The following is a 22930-nucleotide window of genomic DNA, read 5'->3' as shown; positions in this document are numbered from 1 at the left end:
ATAGTAAATATGGCAGGCAACCAGCTTGGCTTAACAGCGAAATCCTTGCTGATCTTAAACACAAAAAAGAAGCTTACAAGAAGTAGAAGATTGGACAAATGACCAGGGAGGAGTATAAAAATATTACTCGGGCATGCAGGAGTGAAATCAGGAAGGCCAAATCACACTTGGAGTTGCAACTAGCAAGAGATGTTAAGAGTAACAAGAAGGGTTTCTTCAGGTATGTTAGCAATAAGAAGAAAGTCAAGGAAAGTGTGGGCCGCTTATTGAATGAGGGAGGCAAACTAGTGACAGAGGATGTGGAAAAAGCTAATGCACTCAATGCTTTTTTTGCCTCTGTCTTCATGAACAAGGTCAGCTCCCAGACTACTTCACAGGGCAGCACAGCATGGGGAGGAGTTGACCAGCCCTCTGTGGAGAAAGAAGTGGTTCGGGACTATTTAGAAAAGCTGGACGAGCACAAGTCCATGGGGCCGGATGCGCTGCATCCGAGAGTGCTAAAGGAGTTGGCAGATGTGATTGCAGAGCCATTGGCCATTAACTTTGAAAACTCAGGGCGATCGGGGGAGGTCCTGGACGACTGGAAAAAGGCTAATGTAGTGCTCATCTTTAAAAAAGGAAAGGAGGAGGATCCAGGGAACTACAGGCCAGTCAGCCTCACCTCAGTCCCTGGAAAAATCATGGAGCAGGTCCTAAAGGAATCAATTCTGAAGAACTTAGAAGAGAGGAAAGTGATCAGGAACAGTCAGCATGGATTCACCAAGGGCAAGTCATGCCTCACTAATCTAATTGCCTTCTATGATGAGATAACTGGCTCTGTGAATGCGGGAAAAGCAGTGGATGTGTTATTCCTTGACTTTAGCAAAGCTTTTGACATGGTCTCCGACAGTATTCTTGCCAGCAAGTTAAAGAAGTATGGGCTGGATGAATGGACTATAAGGTAGATAGAAAGCTGGCTAGATCATTGGGCTCAATGGGCAGTGATCAATGGCTTCATGTCTAGTTGGCAGCCGGTATCAAGTGGAGTGCCCCAAGGGTCGATCCTGGGGCTGGTTTTGTTCAATATCTTCGTTAATGATCTGGAGGATGGTGTGGATTGCACCCTCAGCAAGTTTGCAGATGACACTAAATTGGGAGGAATGGTAGATATGCTGGAGGGTAGGGATAGAGTACAGAGGGCCCTAGACAAATTAGAGGATTGGGCCAAAAGAAATCTGATGAGGTTCAATGAGGACAAGTGCAGAGTCCTGCACTTAGGACGGAAGAATCCAATGCACCGCTACAGACTAGGGACCGAATGGCTTGGCAGCAGTGTGTCATTAACATATGCATGCTAGAGCAGCAAGAAGAAATCAAGGCTACTGATGATACTGCTTTAGCATTCACTTATTTGTAAAACTGAGGATTTTTCAAAGCTTAGATCAATTAGTTGTTGGGGTTTTTAAGTCTGTGTCCAAAGGCTGTGAACAAAACGTAGTCTCTTTGGAGATATTTGCATTATATTGGTCTACTGCTACAAAAGAAAAAAAGATACATCCTAAATAAATCTTGACATCATAGTTTTAGCTCAGCGTTACTGAAATTTTTATATTCTAGCAGCTAGCTTCATTCACAATTATTGAGAACATTTTACTTTTAATTACTATTTAATACCATTTTTTCTAGTATTTGAAACACATCAGTTTAAGTGAAAAGGATAGTCCAAATTCAGAAGTGAGACAGCCAATTTATTTGCAACAAATGAACTAGTATGCCTGCCAGCTTCTGTAATATTCCTTGGGAAATTCTTTAAATGGTGTCAGTTTCTACTGTGATCTGGTTCCTGAGCATTCACCAGTTATTATTTTGTCTAGTAGCACATCTTAGCTACATTCATGATAAATTTGCCATTACCTTGAATTGTCGTTTTTTTCAAGAGTCTGGACATTTAGGCAAACTAATCATATTTGTTTTGTATTTTGACTTTGCATGGGAGGGGAAAATTGCCATATTGGGTTCAGTATGTATTTCCCCCCTATTAGAATGTCTGGTCTGGTTTCCATTTTTTTGAACAGTGCAGTCATGAATGCATTTAATGCCTTGCTGAGTTGAATAGTCTGAGGGTACTAGACCGAGGGTCTGGCTGAGTTGAATAGTCTGAGGGTCAGAGTTTTTGTGTCTAAAATACATGTAACAAAAATAGTGTAGCTGTAGAATTGGTAAACCTCGGGGCCTGGGGCCTGCTTGTCAGTTTTAAGACTTATCGGTGTGTTACAATGATACCTGCCTCATGATCAGAGTTGGCCCCCTGTGCATTGTCCATTGACTCAGTGTCACATTTGATCTTTCCCTTCTCTATAGCATTAGCATTTATTTCAGGAAAATTCACTTCATTTTCTTTATCTAGTGCTCATTTTTCTCTGTTTTCTTTGAACACAGTGAGTCTGATTCTCATTTATAGTAAGAACCGTTTACACCACCCTGAAAATTTACCCACATTTTAAGGCTGTTTTACACTGCCAGCATAGTGAAAGGGGCCATAGTGTAAATAAGATTCAGGGCCACTCACTGTTTCCATTAGTCTTTATGTCCTTCAAAGGAGTGACAGTTATTGGAGATAGGAAGAAAAGAATGTTCTAATTAGCTTCTTTATTTTTTTCCTTCCCAACTTCTCAGTCTTTCTTTTGCAATCACTATACAAGACGCATGACTAGATTAAACATTGTCTCTTAAAATTACCTTAGTTATTACCATTTCAGCATATTAAAACAAAACATTTAAAAAATCTATTTTCACCTCTTAATTAATGCTATGTGTTTGCTTTTTGTATTACATTTCGCTTATACAGCTAAAAGGGGCTAGTCATTTTCCCTGTAGTTGTAAAATCTAATCACAGATGGAAAAGATTAGGACATCAAGGGTATGACCAGTGAAGCCAATGGTAAAGTTCCATTGACTTCAGAATCAGGCTACAAGTGGGTCTTGCCAAAGCAAAATTGTTCCACAATTGTACATTTCCTAATGCACTCTCCAGTCTAATTTTAAATGTCTAGTGGAATGAAGCTTCTAGTGCTTCCATTGGGAGATTATTCCACAGCCTTGTATATCTCACTGTCAGGAAGTTTTTCCCGCTAGTCAGCCTAAATCTTCCTTAAAGTTTATAATCTGTTTTGCATTCTTGCATCTCGAGCATTTTCATCATCTTGAAATTTTAGAGCTAAAAGAGTGATAAAAGAATGTTTAAAGCCAGACAAAAAGCTGTTTTATTGACATTTAAAGAAAACATGAAATATCATTGGTTAGGATTTTCAAAGAAGGCTAAGGGCAATTCCCATAGCTATTCTATTCTGGTATTCTATCAAAGGCAATTGGGTGCCTAAATACCTTAGGCGTCTTTGAGAATTCCAGCCCTTAATATTGTGTCTAGAATCAGATACTTTGTCTTTATGTTTGACAGAGTCTCCTGCTCTAATGTTCCCTTTTGTGGTGGGGTTTTACATAGTTTAACATGCAAACAGGCACATTTCGTTATACCAATTGAAATTGGTGTACTTAGGCTTATTTGCAGATAAAAGTGTAACCACACAGAAGAGCACAGCTCCTTGGAAAACAGCTGACTTGTATATTTAAGAAAAAGTGTGATAACTATAAGCTTTTCCCAGAGTGCACTTTTACTTAGACTGTAAGCTCCTTGGGGGTAAGGACTGCATTTTCTGTGTTTGTATAGCACCTAACACAATGAGGTCCTAGTATATGACTGGGGCTCCTAGGTGCCTCAATAATACAAATAATTAATAATAATATTGGTCTGTTTGTGACCAAAAAGCCAGAATCTTTCAATAATAAAAATAGAAAAAAGGGGAGGTTCATAGTAATGGAGATACATCACAAGTTAGGAATTGCAGAAAATTGATAAGTGAAGCAAAGAGACACAAAGAAATCTATGGCCAGCAGACTTAAGGGCAATAAGAAGGAGTTTAAATATATTAGGAAAAAAAGAATTCTAACAATAATATTGATTCATTACTAGATGGAAATGGTAAAATTATCAGTAATAATGCAGAAAAAGCAGAAGCGTTCAATAAATTATTTCTGTTGTGTATTTGGGAAAAACAGATGATGCAGTAATATCATATGATAACACTCTTTCCATTCCACTAGTATCTCAGAAGGTTATTAAATAGCAGCTACTAAAGTCAAACATTTTAAAATCAGCAAGTTGGGATAACTTGCATTCAAGAATTTTAAAAGAGCTGGCTGAGAAGCTCCCTGGACCATTAATGTTGATTTTCAACAAGTCTTGGTGCACTCGGCAAAGTTCCAGAAGACTTGAAGAAAGCTAATGTGCAATATTTAAAAAGGGTAAATAGGATGACCTGGGTAATTATCGAACCACCAGTCTGACATACAGCCACTCCATTATCTTGCCTGGGATTATATGTGACTCAATGAATAAAGAAGAAAAGGAGAGTAATGTAATTAATGCCAATCAGAATGGGTATACTGAAAATAGATCTTGTCAAACTAACTTGATTTTTTTTTTTATCAGATTACAAGTTTTGTAGATAAGGGTAATAGTGTTGATGTAATATACTTAGCTTTCTGTAAGGCATTGAACTTGGAACTGCATGACATTTTGATTAAAAAAATCTAAAAAGATATAAAATTAAGACAGCACACATTAAATGGAGCAAAAGTTCACTAATTTGAAAGGGTGTGTTTCTGGAGGGGCCCCACAGGGATCAGTTCTTAGCCCTATGCTATTTAACATTTTTATAACTGACCTGGAAGAAAACATAAAAATCATCACTGATAAAGTTTTCAGGTGGCTAAATAGCAAAGAGGACAAATCACTTACAGAGTGATCTGAATCACCTGGCAAACAGGGTGCAAGCAAACAACAAGTGTTTTAATATGGCTGATGTAAACATATATGTCTAGGAACAAAGAATATAGGCCATAATTACATGATGCAGGACTATCCTGGGAAGCAGTGACTCTGTGTTAATACCCATGGACCTTAAACCGAGATTTTTGGGAGTCCTAGGTGCCATCCCACCTGGCAGCTCACAGATAGCAGCTGGGACCAGGATCCATGAAGCCCAACTGGGGCACAAGCCATGCCTCTACACTCTGATTGGGAGAACTCCAAGGCTCCAGACTGGAGCATAGCACCTATTTAGGGCCAAAGAGAAAACAGAAAGTTATCTGTACAACTTGGCTTCACCTTGTCATGAACTGCTGGTCTGATGTCTGTTCCTGCTTTCTGATCTTGACCTTTTGGTATCCTATCTCAGCCTGACTCTTGGTAACTATCCTCTGGTTCTGTCACTTGATCCTGATCTCCCAGAAGCCTGAGTCAGTTTAACTCTTGATCCCTGCCCTCCAGTTTGTCTCTTGATTCTGATCTCCTGGTGTTCCAACCCGGCTTGATTCCTGCTAATCAGGTCCTGGCCCCTTGGCCCAAGCCTGACACTAACTCCCAGGCCAAGCCTCCCATCCCACTGGTACTCCGAAAAAGATTTGGGAGTCGTGGTGGATAATAATTGAACTTCAGCTCCCACTGTGATGTGGGGGCCAAAAGAGCTAATGCGATCCTGGGATGCATAAGGAGGGGAGCCTAGAGTAGGAGTAGAAAGGTTGTTTCACCTCTGTATTTGGCACTGGTATGTGTTCTGCCTGAATACTGTGTCTAGTTCTGGTTTCCACCATTCACCAGCTTGGCTGCTGGTGGGTACACAGCACCCACTAATTTTTCCCCGTGGGTGCTCCAGCCCTGGAGCACCCACGGAGTCGGCACCTACGCCTTATAGTGATAGACTGGAGCTCAATCTATTTACCTTAACAAAGAGAAGGCTAAGGAGTGACTTGATTATAGTCTATAAGTATGTACATGGGGAACAAATATTTGACAATGGACTCTCCAGTCTAGCAGCTATAACGTGATCTAATGGCTGGAAGTTGAAGCTCGACAAATTCAGATGGCAAATAAGGTATAAATATTTAACAGTGAGAATAATTAACTATTGGAACAACTTACCAAGGGTCATGATAGATTCTCCATCAGTGACAATTTTAAAAATCAAAATTGGCTGTCTTTCTAAAAGATCTGCTCTGGGAATTATTTTGGGAAAATTCTATGGTCTGTTATGCAGGCAGTCAGATTAGATGATCACAGTGATCCCTTCTGACCTTGAAATCTGTTTGTTCTTTAAACAAGTTAGAATGAAGTTTCTTAATATTAGTAGGGGATTGTTTCCCCTAGTTCCATGTATAGAGATAGCTGTTGAACATTTGTGACACCAGTCCTTACTACTCAGATCCCTGCATAAGATCTTCCATGGTTCCAGGGATTTGGCCCCAATTCTGGAAAGTATCCCCTATTCAGGGCAGCACTTGAGCACATCCTCAAGTCCCCGCAAAGTTAAAAAAGCTTAAAGTTAAGCACACACTTAAGTGCTGTCCTGAATTGGAATCTTTGTGTGTGAGGAATGAGTGGAAGGGAGGAGGACCGGGGTGGGGCAGAAGTGCACAGACATTGCCAATCACTTGACACACAGCAGGAACTCAGAAATTCTGCTGCTGAGATAAAAACAACCCAGGTCCTACCACCTTTTCAGTGGACCCTTTCTACATAGTGGAATCATTCTTGAAGGGATCCAGAACTTCAGAGTTCTTTGTGCAAATGGACCTGGCCTTTAGCAGACCATGAGGTCTGGAGTCAGTTCCACACCTCTCCTATGAAAGAATGTGGAGGAATTCTCCTCCTGTGGATTTTACCATGGGAACAGGCAGTCTGGTCCATGATAAACAACTGTCACTATGATGCATCCAAGTCCACTGATCTATTCTATTTTTGAGCACCTGCTGTAACAGAAAAATTGAAGTGGACTGATATCCTAAGGATAAATGTCTCCCAGTTTGGAAATGTTTGCTTCTCAGTGTTTATGTTCAGTAAATGTCTTTGGCTTTTTGGCATCTATCCAGCAACAAGAGACTTATCCTGGAACAGAATTATATTCCAGTGACATTATCTCTTAATTAAAATAGTGGATGGATTCTAATGGTAAACATTGTGTCTGTCTTATTTCCAAGCTGAACTGTATGGCTGACTCTGTAATTCAAAACAGCAGCTATTGCAGATCACCACTGCAATCTGTTCCTTCCCTGACATTTTATAACTCACTAAGACACAATGGATCCAATCCTGTTCTAATTGAAGGCAATGGCAAAGCTCTTATTGATTTCAATAGAAGCAGAATTAAGCCTAATATAAGAACTAAAAATTCAGTGAAGGGTATTGAATGATTTCTTTTGCACTTTTTTTATACTGTTTTGGATAATATATAGCATTCTGGCAGAGAAATAACAATCAGTCTATTGATCTTTTTTATCTGGATGGAATAAAAACACTGCATTCTACCAGCTATTTGATTATGAGAATTGCAATTAGCTTTTTCGTTCCCAGTGGGACTTTAAATAGCGAGAATTATGTTCCTGTTATGTTAAGCAAACCAAGCAATACAATATTTATTGTGGATTCAGTGACAAGGGAGATTGCATTATCTAAAACGATTGCATCATCGCATCTTGCTTGACCCACTAGATTAAAAATGGTCTCATTGACAATATAAATTTTCTTTATTGCATTTTAACCTAATGCTATCACACAAAGCATTATCCTCCAAGATGAGTTCAAAGCAATTTTAGACAAAGGCCACTCTTACAGAGCTTTTAAGAACTGACAAATGTCACAAGAAACCTATAAGAAAAGTGGTGTTTTTCCATTCAAAAATTAGATGTAAATCAGATAAATCCCACTCTCTTGTTTTCTCACTCTTACACTTTAGAACCCACTGTCATATGCTGAAAGAAATGCAAGATACAACTATGTATTGAATTTGCCTTTGCCTTAAATATAGATATCCCACAGTATCTTTGAGAAACATTTGTTTACTCATGCAAATGACTACTTGCACACACACTAATGGTTGTTAAAGTGCTGTAATATTTCTGTATTATTTTGCTTAGTATTTATGGCTATCTGCTGCCTAAAGATAATACCTGCATTACATCAGCAGAGAATGACATGGTAAAACTTGTCAGACATCTAAAGCCTTTTGAATCTTCTGAGAATCTCTTGGCTTTTACTGTTCTTTCCTACTTCACACTCTGTTTCCCAAAAGCTACTTGGAAGATCAGCTACAAATATTCCCTTTTCCAGTGAGAGTCATTCTATCATCTTATCCAGGATACCAATTTGGAGGGCCTCCTTTGAGCCACTTTATTTCATGTAGACCTATACTTTTAGGGCCTTGTCTGAGCTTAATCTGTAATATAAAGCGGTGTGCATAATTAGGGTGACCATAAGTCCCATTTTGGCTGGGCAGTCCCTTTTTTAAGCCTTGTGCTAGTCATCCTGACTTTTTTTTGGCAAAAGTGGGCATTTGTCCCATTTGCTCTTGATCTGCTGGCAAGTGGCCACTTTTGTCAAAAAAGTGAGGTGCAGAGGAACATGCAATGGTGCAAGCAGCAATGCCAGCCCCAGCCTTTGGTCACCCTAGCTAGTGTGTGCATCACTGCTCCCCCAAGCCCTGCCTCCCACCTCTCGCCCTGTGGGGATGGGGACTCGGGCTATCCCCACACAGTGTCCCATTTTCTCTTTGGGAAATATGGTCACCCTATGGATAATTGGCTTTTTTGGTTGGCTGGCCAAAGTAAAAAAAAAACTGTTTTAGGTCAACTCAAAGCAAAATGTTTCATTTTGATTTCAGGCATTTCCTCGCTTCTTTGTTAAAAGGAACAGAAATCTGAAAATGCTATTCACAAAACAGGAGGAGGTCGTCCCCTTGTCCTGTAGTTAGTGCTCTAACCTGGCTTCAAGTCCCCACTCTGTGATTCAGAGGAGGGACTTAAACTTAAGTCTCCTACATTGCAAGTGAGTGCACTAACTACTGAGTGAGAGGGCACATTAGGATGCCTTCTCAATGTCTCCAGTGGAAGCTGTTCCACTTTGTATAAATAATTACATATTCATTGGAGCAGGGACTGGAACCCAGATAAGCCACCTAACCACCATGTTATTGTCATTCTGGTGCTTCTTCTGTCTGGCCCAATGAATATTTCATTATTTATAAAAAGAACAGGAGTACTTGTGGCACCTTAGAGACTAACAAATTTATTAGAGCATAAGCTTTTGTGGGCTACAGCCCACTTTATCGGATGCATAGAATGGAACATATAGTAAGATATATATATAGACATACAGATAAGTTGGTAACTTCCAACTTATCTGTATGTGTATATCTCTCTCTCTATGTATATATCTTCCTATATGTTCCATTCCATGCATCCGATGAAGTGGGCTGTAGCCCACAAAAGCTTATGCTCCACTAAATTTGTTAGTCTCTAAGGTGCCACAAGTACTCCTGTTCTTTTTGCGGATACAGATTAACACGGCTGCTACTCTGAAACCTGTCATTATTTATACAAACTTGAACAGTTTTAGTAGGAGAGATTGAGAAAGATGTACCCTATATTACCTTAAACTCCAGTGTTTAGGGCACTCCCCTGGGACATGGGAGACACAAGTTCAAGTCCTTGCTCCGACATAAGCAGAGTTGGGACTTGAATCCTTGGTCTCCCACATCTAGGTAAGGACCCTAATTATGGGGCTATAAGGTACAAGGACAACAGTCATAGTAACACCATCATGAATAGTGTCTAAGTCACCTTGTGAATCGAGCCTCCTCAATTTTTTTGCTAAAACTATTCAGTGTGTCAATTCATATATAGTTTCAGGTCAATCCTAGATTGCATTTTTCAGTGAATAAACATATTTATCTGAAATTTCCCCCCATTCTACTGCAATGTAGTATAGAAGAGAAGGAGCTGGATTGCTGAACTGCACTTCCTGAAAAAAGGAGCTAGTCTGTAGCTAAAAGAATAAAGGATGCTCCTCACAGGTTTTAATTTGAGGTTAAACAAAATTTCTCACTCCTGGAATCACTAAAAATCTTTCTGAAAATACCACCTATGAACTATGGAAACTGCTCCAGGGGATGTTCTTTGATAAATCCTAGATTTCTCTGAAAAGCCTTTAGAAAACATTGTGTTTAAATGTTATCTGTTAACAGCAATGTAACCTGATTTTTCTCGTACACCAGTTTTACATCACTAAAATCCCATTGGGTATATCTACCCTACATTGTAAACCCAGGTCTGCGGGACCCATGCTTATGGACTCTGTTTCCAAGCCCGTCCTTGAGCATTCACAGTGCCCTGTAAACCTAGACTTTGTTTTTGCTGGACCCAGGTCTCACAACTATACTAACTCATCCATCCTTCTGACTCAGGTCTATGACCTAAGCTGCATCCACATTGCAAAACAACAGGACGTGGACCCAAGTGTCAGAGGGAACTGGCTTAGAACCACCCACACAAATGGGTCCTAGGAGCTGTGACCTGAGTGCTTGCTAAGCCAAGTCACACAGATTTGTGTGTGAACAGTAGTGAGGCTTGGGCTCAAATCTGAGATGGACCTTGGGTTTACACTAAATGTAGATATACCCACTGACTTCAAGTGGGGCTACTCCTAGTTTGCATCAGTATAGCTGTCAGGAGAATGATACCCCTATATTCTATTGAACACAGCTGTGCAGACTAGTAGCAGGCAATGGTGCACATACACACTAGACAGTTCATTATTACTGCTAATGCTATAATAATAGAGGGGGCAGGAGGAGCAGGCTCCTTTCACAGTCTACTCTAAGAAGTATCTAAACTCATCCCCTTTCTGGGGCTTGGCTTTATTAACAAAGAGCTCAACAATAAGATACTTTGCACAAGCTTTCTTTCCACATTTGGCTCCTCCTTGAGGACTGTTCAACCCATGCCATAGGATCTTCCTTGTTTCCCCATCAGCTCCTTTTCGGCATCCTGTCTTCCTCCCTCTTTCTTTTTATGTAACCACTTCCTTCCCTTTCCCTGACCTCTAATAGTACCTTTCTCTCTCTCTTTCTTTCCTTCTGACTCAGAACAGGTCTCCTATTTTCCTATATATTTGCTACTATCTCAGAAGGTTTATAAGTCTCAGAGACTTACTGTTCTCCCCAAATCTCTGACTCTGAGACATCCTTAGGGGAGAGGTGCTCCAAATGTATCCATGTCTGTGGCCCAAAGTAATCCTTGTCAGACTTGCTGAAATTCTGTCTTAAGGAATTCTTTCCTCCTCCCTTACATCAGGGGGGAAGAAAGACCAATATCTTCCTCCCTGTTCACTGTGGCCAGTCTTCTGGCTTTATACAAATCACATCTATTCCCTCACAGGTAAGCTTCCTCCTAACCAGTGCCTTCCACTCAGCTTAAATCTCCCCCATTTGCAGCTTAATTGGCTGATTGGGCCCACCTGGCCTAATTTAACTCTCTCAGGGCTAGTGCGGGGAGTACACCCCATCACAGTCATATAATAACATCTTCTAGTACTGATGTTTCCTTTTTTCCACATTAAATATCACATGTGACCTTACTTAACTAAAAGAGGTTTGAGTTCAAGGTTGTTGCAAGTTCTTATGTTTTTGGAACCAGTTTACTTATCCGGTATTTAGAGTCATTGCTTTAATGAAATTTACTGTTTTCAAAGTCCCTGCTTTACCAATGATTTGCTTTGAAAGCTTGTATGCTTTTTTATTTTTAAATAAACATGTTTGAATTAATTTCTCAAATCTGTGGACTAAAGGAATAGTTTTGAGGTTGATGTTTTGCTAGATGAGCATTTCCAAATTATTAAAACTAAATGATGCCATCTTGTGGTGAGTAAAGAAAATACAAAAGTTAATCAGAACCCTCTAGTCACATCCTAAACAGATGATATGCTAAATAAATGTGGTGGTTATTTAGAATGGGACAATAATGTTTCTATAGTTCAGAGTCTAGTAAGATTCTGTAAAAATACTCAGATAGCAAGAGGAAAAAAAACATGCACAAGTGACTAAATCAACAATCTGCAATAGTCAATCAAATTAAAATTGGACACATGTATAGCAGTTCATTCAATTTACTGAAGCCAGACTGTACAACATATTGAATCCAACATGTATAAATTAAAAGCAAACATAACATTATGGAAATATATTGTTTAATCATTAGGATAGTAGAAAGGTTGGCAAAGTGACATTGGGAGTAATTTTTCAATGTCAAATATTGTAAACAATCTTGATATCAGAAGTTCAAGTGCTCCAGGCACATACCCCGATGACCTGGGGGGGGAAAGGGTGATATTCTGAAACTATCTTTTTGTGTGTTAGTCTGCTTGTCTCAGTTTTACCTGTGTCATCTCGCTGACTGTAACCATTAGACGAACCAGGATACATTTCTAAAGAATCATAAAATTTACCTTACATTAGCTTTTGAAATTTTCCTCTCTTTCTCAGGCATTCAAAAGCTGAGTTAGTTTTCACAGTTCTCCAACTACGTCATCAGACTATCAAATTGGTAGCTTCCTCATATTTTTCATTGTATTTAAGGTGGTTATTTTTCATATATTTTAGTGATTTTGATGTCATTATACCATCATATATACAGTATCACATCAAATGCACCTTTCCTTTAAAAGGAAGCTTAGATACTGAAGAATACAGAAATGTTACCAAGGCCCTAATTCTGGGATGGGCTCTCTCATCCTCACAATAAAACCCACAAGAGAGCGTCAGGTGCAGAATAACTCAGGGAACCTTGCGGAATTTTATTCCAATGAATGTGTCTGCAGGGAAAGGATTTGCCCATCCACAAAACAGGCTGCAGGAACCATTCCTCAACCCAAGGGATCCTCCTGGGGAGCAGCAGGAAGTCAGACCTGACTGCATTCAGGTTTGTCCCTCCCTGCTGAATCTGTGCTCCCAAAACCTCTTGCCCTGACTGTTCAGCTTCGGTGCTGTTGCCCTGCCAGGTTCTCCTGTTGCTACAACTGCCCCCGGGATCTCCCTTTAAAGAGGTATCCCTACCACAGATGTGGTTAGTTTGTCAGAAAGGTAATACTGCCCTAAGCAATATTACCTTTAAAAGGAAGCTTTGTAAGCTCTGCTGGATGGAGAGATGGGGATAATATGCATCTTCCTCATTGACTTTAAGGCCAGAAGGGACCATCATGCTGATCTAGTCTGACCTCCTGCACATTGCAGGCCACAGAACCTCACCTACCCGCTCCTGTAATAGACCCCTAACCTCTGGCGGAGTTACTTAAGTCCTCAAATCATGATTTAAAGACTCCAACTTACAGAAAATCCACCATTTACACTAATTTAAACCTGCAAGTGACCTGGGCCCCATGCTGCAGAGGAATGTGAAAAACCCTTAGGGTCTCTGCCAATATGACCAGGGGGAAAATTCATTCCTGACCCCAAATATGGTGATTAGTTAGACTCTGATCATGTGGGCAAGACCCACCAGCCAGTCACCCAGGAAAGAATTCTCTGTAGTAACTCGGAGCTCTCCCTATCTAGTGTCCTATCACTGGCCATTGGAGATCTGTGAATGCTAGCAGTCACAGATCGGCTTCAAGCCATTGTAAGCAGTGTTATCATATCATCTCCTCCATAAAATTATCAAGCTTAGTCTATCAAGCCAGTTAGGTTTTTTGCTCCCACTGCTTCTCTTGTAAGGCTGTTCCAGAACTTCATTCCTCTGGTGGTTAGAAACCTTCACCTTTCAAGCCTAAACTTGTTGATGGCCAGATTATATCCGTTTGTTCTTGTGTCCACATTGGTGCTTAACTTAAATAACTCTTCTCCCTCTCTGGTATTTATCCCTCTGATGTATTTTTTGAGAGTTATCGTACCTCCCCTCAGGTCTTCTTTTGGTTAGACTAAACAGTCTCTTCTCATAAGGCACATTTTCCATTTCTCAGATCATTTAGTAGCCCTTCTCTGCACCTGTTCCAGTTTGAATCCATCTTTCTTAAACATGGGAGATCAGAATTGCACACAGTATTCCAGGTGAGGTCTCACCAGTGCCTTATCTAATACTACTAACACTTCCCTGTCTCTACTGGAAATACCTTGCCTGATGAATGCTAGGACAGCAGTAGTCTTTTTCACGGCCGCATCACATTGGCATCTCATAGTCATCCTGTGATCAACAAAAACACCCAGGTCTTTCTCTTCCTCTGTCTCTTCCAACTGAAACGTCCTGATCCCTTACTCCTCTTCTGGCTCACTGTTCCCACCCACTCCTCCCTGCAGATCCCTAGACCAAAGGAGAAGTTTCTGTGAGGCCTAAGATTAGATGGGGGGTGATGCTGCAGAGACAGCTGTACTCTACGCCTGACAATTCTGTGAAGAAGAGGGGATATCTGCATGTGCTGGGTCTCCTTTGTGTGTAGATATGGGGGGCACAACCCTTCCCCACCCTGTAATTCCATCCACCATTCTGTAAATGTGAGAACCATTGTTCCTGTTCATTACCATTTTCTGTAAAGAAAGACAAATGCCATGGCATGAAATTGTGGCCTGAAAGTACATGCAATCCACAACAGCTAATTAAAATAATATTTCAGATCTTTTTGGTCACTGATTTGCACATTGTAAATGTGGTCTAAACAGTTGATTATATGCCTGAAAATGTCAATAAGCAATTTTCCAATCAGGTTTCTGCGCCTGTGAACATACGACTGTGCAACAGGAAACATACATTGTCCTGTGTTCAGTAATTTTAAAATCGATTTCCTATGCTGCAGAAACTGGTGTCTGACTTTTGCCTTTTTCTGTGTTTAGCATTTAAACCTCAAATCATCTGCTCAGAACTCAGCCTCAGTATCTTGGCAGGGCATGACGAAATTCTGTGGGGAATGCCTAATGGCTGGAGTAGCTACCATTGCTCTAGTACCTAGGCACTATGGAGGAAGAAGGATAAAAAGATCTGCACGGTGGCAGATTTCCTGTCCAGCACTGCTCCCCAGCGTTGCATGCCGTTGTACAAGGACCTCTCATCCACAGAAGCATTATGCTTCTTTTAACACCTCCCATCCCCTTTATGAAGCAGAACCACAGCACTTCATGTGAACAGAGGGTCCTCTTGCAATAGGAGGACAGGGTAGATTTGTCCTAATGAAAACAGTAGCAATATATGTTTTATTGAAGTATGGGCTGCATGTCCTATATATCCCATACCATCTACGATATGTTCATCAATGACTCCCTGTGTAATAATAATGTACTGAAAATATATGTACAAGTGCATGTAAAATTGTAGCTCACCTTCTTTTTTTAAAACTTGAAAATGTAAAATGATTGTGTAGCAAGAACAATGGAACTTGCAGAAAAAAAATCAAAACCCAGAAAGTCTAGCAGATTCGTGTTTCCAATAACACATGAATACTCCTGATGATAAAGTCAGGATGGAGAGGGAAAGACATGTACCATCAAGAGAACAAAAGTAATCAATTGGACGGTATGATCTAGTAGGTCTTTTCCATCACTAACTTCTATGATTTCTCTTTTCATGGGACTGTGAAATTTAATAAGGCACAGAAATATGAACCTGAATTTACTATATACAGGTAGGACACATGTGAAGACATAAAACAAAGCAAGTTCTTGCTCTGAAGTCCAGGACATACTGGTAAAGTCACAGGTGGACTTGAAGTGTTGTGTTTTTTTAAACATTACCTACTTTTATTTTATATATAGTTGTTGCCTCACTAGTCAGCATAGGGGGAGTGCTACAAATTCTCAGAAAAAAAATATAAAATAATTATAGTATGGGAACATAGGAACTGCCATACTGGAAGAGACCAGTATCTGATGTGTGAAACAAAGAATATAATAACCTAATGGCTACATGAAAGAAGAGAGTTTATTTTTCCAAGAAATCACAAATTTTAATCCTGCCTGGGCTAAGCCCATGGTTTGAGGTGAAATATTATGACCTTATCTTATACTGGAAACAGGCTTTTCCTGAGCAGGAAAACCATAACCAACCCCTAGCTGCCTGGGGTTAAGATAACATTTCCCCTATAGGCATGGTCTTTCAAAATTGTCCATTGTGGGGGCTTTATACCTTCCTCTGAAGCATCTGGTACTGGATACCTTCAGAGACTGGTCTGATCTGGTATGGCTATTCCTATGTTCTTAGGAGACCAACACCACCACTATAGAGGCTGTGAAATTTCAAGGAAGATAGAATACCTCTGTTCTGGAACTGTGAACTACCCTATTCTTTATCTGATGTGGTCTATGTACAGAACTGGAGTGTGAGGGGATGGGAGGAGGTTGCATTCAATATGACTCTGATCAGGATGATTCATTAATGAACATATCTGGCTCTGGCCCGTCAACTTTGCTTATGCCAAATGACAGGTTTCAGAGTAGCAGCCGTGTTAGTCTGTATTCGCAAAAAGTTTCAGATGACAAGAGTCTTAAAGGCTGATTCTGAGGGGGTCCACCTCTGAGTTGTTTACTCTCTTTTTTATTCATTATTTTTATTACAGTAGTGCCTAACATCCCCCAATTGATATCAGGGACTCATTGTGCTAGGTGCTGTACATATATATACACACACACACTGTAAAATGGGAATAATAGCATTTCTTTACCTCATAGGGGTATTGTGAGGACAGAGGCATTAAAAATTGTGAGCTGCTCCGACACTATGATAATGGCAGCCACATAATTACTTGAGAGGTAGATTCAAAATTATCCACTGCTGGCAGGCCTCCCAATTCTGTCGTAATATAGCCTATTCCTTACTACGTTCTAAATATACAAAACAAAGTAACTAACTTGAAATCCACAATGCACTCAGCTTCTGCATCCTGCCCATTGTAGATAACTACACCTCCAAGAATTATGTCTCCCCTAGTTTACTGCAGACTTACACTCTCCATATCTGTTGTCAGGTTTTGATCTAGTTTTAAACTGTAAGTGCCTCAAGGAAGGGACATTGATGTTTCATTTTTGCTCATAAAATACACCTGCAACACTATATAAATCAGTAGTTCTCAAACAGATGTACGTGTATCCCTGGGGGTATGCAAAGGTCTTCCAGTGGGTACATCAACTCATCTATATATTTGCTTGTTTTACAACAGGCTACATAAAAGTACTAGCGAAGTCAGTACAAACTAAAATTTCGTACAGACGACTTGTTTATACTGTTGTATATACCATACACTGAAATGTAAGTACAATACTTATATTCCAATTGATTTGTAATTATATGGTAAAAAATAAAAAAGTAAGCAATTTTCCAGCAACAGTGTGCAGTGACACTTTTGTATTTTTATGTCTGATTTTATAAGCAAGTAGTTTTTAAGTGAGGTGAAACTAGGGGGATAAGCAAGAGAAATCAGACTCCTGAAAGGGTACAGTAGCCTGGAAAGGTTGAGAGCCACTGATATAAATAATATAATGCTGGGCCTTTTAAGGAGAGCTTTGGACATGCTAGAGATGGAGTATTTTAGTCTCAGTGAGAGATTCACCACTGTTCTGGCCTTTTTGTGCCTGCATCTCATACATCCCAGGCAAAGCCCTAACCCCTGGGCTGTAGAATCAGTCTCTTTTTGGCCCACTGAACATTTAATTATTTATGTGAAATGGAACAGCTCCAACAGGAGACATTGAGAGCACCCCCACCCCCAAACTTCCCTAACCACCAGGCTCTTGGGTTTCATCTGGGATGCTGGGGCCCAGCTTCAAGTTCCTGCTCAGAGTTAAGCAAACTGTCTTAACCAGCGGGCTATTACCTATTTTGGGGAGGGGGGCAGGTGTGTGTGTCTCTCTCTTTCCCTGCTCCCTACCTCAGGGCCAGCTCCAGGCACCAGCGAACCAAGCAGGTGCCTGGGGCGGAAAATGCAAAGGGGCGGCAATCCACCCTCGGCAGGGGCGGGAATTCGGCGGCCGCCCCATCACTCCACCTCTGTGTTTCGGCAAGGGTGGTTTTTTTTGTTTTCTTTTTTCCGCTTGGGGCAACAGAAACGCTGGAGCTGGCCCTGCCCTCCCTCCAGAAGTTCCATCATGAGCCTGAAAAAATGTTTTCATTGAATCTGAAAAAATGTCCATTTTGACAGACTGGTATTTTTCTGACCAAAAATGTTTTGTTGAAATCTTCCACAACAGTTCTACCTGTGACACATAGAGTCTTCTTAGTTACTGAAACCATTCTTAAGCTCTGCTTCTTCTTTTTCTACTTCCTCATTGGAAACCCTAACTTGAGCTAAATTTGTATGATATTGTTTTAGTTAAAGTAATGTGTTTGGAAATTGCATTGCTTTGTTCCTTTTTTGTGCCTGTTATTTATATGACTATCCTTATTGTCTGTCTTTATATAATTGTTCTGTGGTTCAGGAACAGCTACACTTCACTGCTGGAAGTTATTTTAGTGCACTCTGTTTCCTTTTCCAGATATTCATTTCACTCAGTAGTCTTGTGACTGTGATGTCAAAGATTGCTCAGTGTGTTAAAATATTTTTTTTGAGAGAGAAATAAATAGAGTTATACCAGAAGCCTGTAAACAAATATGACACACCCCAAAAGTTGCAGTCTTATTAGGTCTTACTGAAGTCAGTAGGAGTTGGATTGGGACCTATGTGCATAAAAACTCTTCTGCTAGATCTTATAGAGTTTATTTATTTGAATAGTTTAGCTAGATACCCAAGTAGAACAGGCAGTTTTAATGTAGACATTGATCTAAATGGAAGATTATTTGCATATAGATTTCTTTGTGGTCTGGATTAGAAAAATAATTTAAGTGCTATCTGGGAAAAGTCTAAAATGCTTTGTAGCTAACTTTTATCTGGCTCTGAAATATTTAATCAGGATCTGAAAGAATGGTGTTCCATTTCTGCATATAAACATTGTAACCTTTACTATTCACTTCAGAGAAACAGACTCCCAGAATACACCCACCACCTCTCCTAGCTGTATGATTTATTACACTGGAATTTGCTGGGAATCTACATCTCTCTTGCAGCTATCAAAATGTAGATGCATATGAGACAATGAGAACTTTCAAAGAGTCAATGAAATGGGTATGATTATAAAGAATTGTTGCTGATCAGATAAAACCATTGCTGAAGTGCTCACTGAATTTTCACAACATATCTTTATCTATCTAAATAGATATATATATAGATATGTTGTGAAATTTCAGTGTGTGTGTGTATATATATATATATATATATGATTCATTGTGTAGAACAAAAAGTAAAAATTGCATCCCTGTTGGTCTCACCTATCACAGAATAAAATGAAAAAGTCCAAGAAGATATATAAATTTTTCCAAGTAGATTTGCCTATATGAAAGTGCTGTTTTTTTTTTTTTAAAACAGTGCTCCCATTCATGTCTTTCAAAAGAGAAAAATCCAAGTATTGTCTGGGCAAATATTGAAGAAACTGTTACAAGAGCATAACACCCCACTGAAATGTTTTCTAAACATTTAATGACCCTAAAAATGATCAATGGTTTGAAAGCTCACTCTGTCATAAAGATATTTCCTCTACCCATCTTCCCACCTTTATTTTAGGAAAAAGACAATCAGCAGAGTAACATAAACCAGAAACAATTACATACTGAACATATAAACATGTCATGGTTAACACATGATGATTACAAACACTACACTATTGATCCTTGGGGTTGGATTAATTCATTCTGGCATATGGAGGTGAACTTACACTTCTCTGCATTCACTTGATCTCTCTCCACCAAGGAAAAGGGGGATGAAGGGGGGGATTTACACTGAAGGAAGGCAGAAAGTGGTATTACTTCAACACCTCTTCTGCATTTCAGATGGGTAGGCAGCTATAAATTTCTCTAGAAACCACAGATGGAAAGGGCTTGTGTGAGCCCCTTGTTAGCAGAGTCAGCGTTTGAGCCCCATAGAAGAGAGGTAACATTTTGTGCATCCGAATGCCAGCAGCATTGTTTTGATAATAGTAGCAGTTATCACTGTTCCATTAGAACATAGTGGAGTATCCATGGGGGATAAAAGTCTTTTATTTCTTTTTTGATATTTAGTGAATGTCCCTTCTGTGAGAGATATGGCAAGGAGATCTTATTGCATTAAGTTTAAAGAGCTGTGGAGTCCACTGTATTAACAATGAAAAAGTTATATATTATTGCAGGATTTTATTTAGCTTGTCTAGGAGGAGACATGGCCAACGTAAGCCCTGAGGAGTGTAACAAGCTTCCAAGGACTATTTTACACAAAGTGCGAGACAAGAATGAACTTCTGGGACAAAATTCAAAGGGGGTTCCCAAGAAATCTCAAACATACTACCTCTGATTATGCAAGAACTCAGCCTTTTGAAACTTCACCCTGAGGAGGGGACCTCTGTCTGCTGATCACCTATTACATGTGGAGAAGTTCAAAGGCCCAAACTGTATAAAGGAAAGACTGAATGATTCATGGGTGTGCTTGTTCTGAGCTAACAGCTATAATGAACTTGTAACCACAGAAAAGCCCCTTGGTGGGCAGTACTGGATTTATTAGGGCACCAATGGTGCTATCGTGCCAGGCCTGCACTGGGAAGGGGACCCTAATGTCTCTGGCTCCATGGCCAGGATGGGGGGCAGATATCTTCTTTGGCTCTGTGGCATGCAGCAGAAAGCCCACCATGGCCCTAGAGCTGTAGGAGCTTCGTCTCCCCACCATGGCCCCGGAGCCAGAGAAGCACTGTGCCCCAGCTACAGCCCTGGGTTGGAGCACCTGTCAACTCCTGCCATGGCCCTGCGACTGGAGGACATGTGATCACCCCACCACAGCGGGCAGGGTTGGAGGTGGGATACAAGGACCATGTTCGTTCCCCATCAGAGCCCACAACTATGTTTGGCGCTGGACCCACAAAAGGTTACTCTGGTCCCCTTGGTGGGATTTGAGGGACTGATCACATGCTGGAGCCTTTGTTGGTGTTGGGGGTGATTTTTGGTAAGCTTATTAGTATGCGTTCAAATTCTTTTATTGTTTTTAAATTGTTTTCTCTGTAATGCTTTCACCTTAAGAATAAATGTGCTTGCTTAGAATGGGTTGTGTGGTAGCTGCTAACTGTCGGCAATTAAACTGTTTCTAGCCTCTGGGGAGAAAGCAAAGCACGTCTCCTTTTGCAGATAGCCTTGCTGGGGAATTCCGTGTAGGCAGGGAACTGTGCAGCCTTGAAAAACCCTGGTCAGAAGGGAGAGAGATGTGGCCACCACCCAAAAGAGTTGATGGCTGGGGTGTGAGAACCCTAAAAGTGCATTCCCTTGTTGGGCCAGAAAGGGAGCTTATAGGTGCAGTGGCCCTGACCTGGGACATCCTCCGTTTCTCACCCCTAAGTGTGTTATAGTTTCAAAAACTCAGCAGCAAAGTAATTCAGCAATTCACTGACAATTCAGGAAGGATGCCACAGCAACAGCATTCTTGTGAATCCTGTGAGACAAAAGATACCTTTCAGCAGAGAGGCTGACATTTATTCCATTACCACTGACAATAAGACTATATAAAGTCAATCACTTCACTCTCATGGGAATGATGATCTATAATGGCATTTCAGCAAAAAAGATTTCCAGAAATTTTACAACTACATTCTTTTCCATCATTCTAACTTTGCTTTCTTACAGTCATTGTCTATATTCAAATGTGTACCCAGCACATAAGATGCATCTCTTATCCCTCTCATGTCTCACTATTCCCCCCATAGGATTCTTGTTTCAAAGATCAAGCAGTTTGAAGCCACCAGCCGCTGTGACAAACATTCTTGCTAGCTAATAAGGAATATGGTTGCTATGAAGTATATGTGACAGAGCTTTTGTCAACATTATTAATTCACTAGTACTGCAGCTATATCGTGAAAGATTAATGAAACACATGACCAAATCAATACACAGTTCATTTGCAATATTTAAAGATTATTTAAACAAAAGCCACACAGACTCCACATTACTAGCATTCAAGAAAAAAAGAGGGGGAATTTAATGGGATCTGATCCTTCTCCCATTAAAGACAATGGCAAAAATCAGGACTGGTCAAAAAATTTCCGTTGAAGCTGTTTTTTGATAGAAAAAGGAGTTTTTGACTAAACACATTTTTTTCAAGAAAAGTGCCTGCTTTTGCTGGAAATTTTCATTTTTTCATTGATATATTTTGACCAAAAACTTGAAAATTGTTGTGGGGAAAATAATTATTTTTGAACAGCTGTAGCAAAATTGAATTAAATGGGAACAAGATCCCATTGAATTAAATGGGAACAAGATCAAGCACTTAAGTTCTAACAGTATTTTAAGATTAAAATTGAATTAATGTTTAATTATAAAGATTTTTTTCTCATGCACTGGGTTCACAGAACTCCAGAGTCTGAAAGGATTCTTGTGCAAGCAGTTTGGAGTGGGATCCACCTTCTTCTAGCTCACAAAGCAGAGATCATCTGCTAGAATCACACAGAGGAGTCCAACACAAACAATTTCATTTCGTTGCAGGGGCAGACACTGAGGGACTTTCATTCTTTCCAACTTTTTTTATGTCTCTATTTTTCATAGAAGTAGACGTATGACCTCCCCAGCTTGCGTAATTCCACTGCTTGGAAAAGCTGTGTAATTTCATGAATTATCTCAGGCAAAAAATTGCTATTCACATAAAAATATTTTCTTTTTTCTAAAATCATCTTTTAAAAAAAAACACTTAAATTAGACACTGCCAATCCATACCTCAAAATTTAAAATCAAAGGATTAAAGTAGAAAGTCACACCCCATTTAATGAAATCTTTCCCTCCAAACCCCCTTACAAAACAGCAACATTTCTCATCCAACCATCATCTCTCTTTGAGAATCCCTCTCCTAATGACCATGCAAATAAATAGCCTCACTGCATGCTGAGAAGGTGAACAAATTGGAGGTCTGATGGACCAGGGGGAGGTGGAATAGTCAGTTTCAGTACTGAGGCCCTGGTTTAATTCAGAAAAGGATCAGGTGGTGATACTCTTT

Source organism: Caretta caretta, chromosome 5, assembly GCF_965140235.1.
Source record: "Caretta caretta isolate rCarCar2 chromosome 5, rCarCar1.hap1, whole genome shotgun sequence".
In the NCBI taxonomy this organism is placed as follows: Eukaryota; Metazoa; Chordata; order Testudines; family Cheloniidae; genus Caretta; species Caretta caretta.
The sequence above is the reverse complement of the archived record's forward strand: the minus strand, read 5'-3'. Positions refer to the sequence as shown.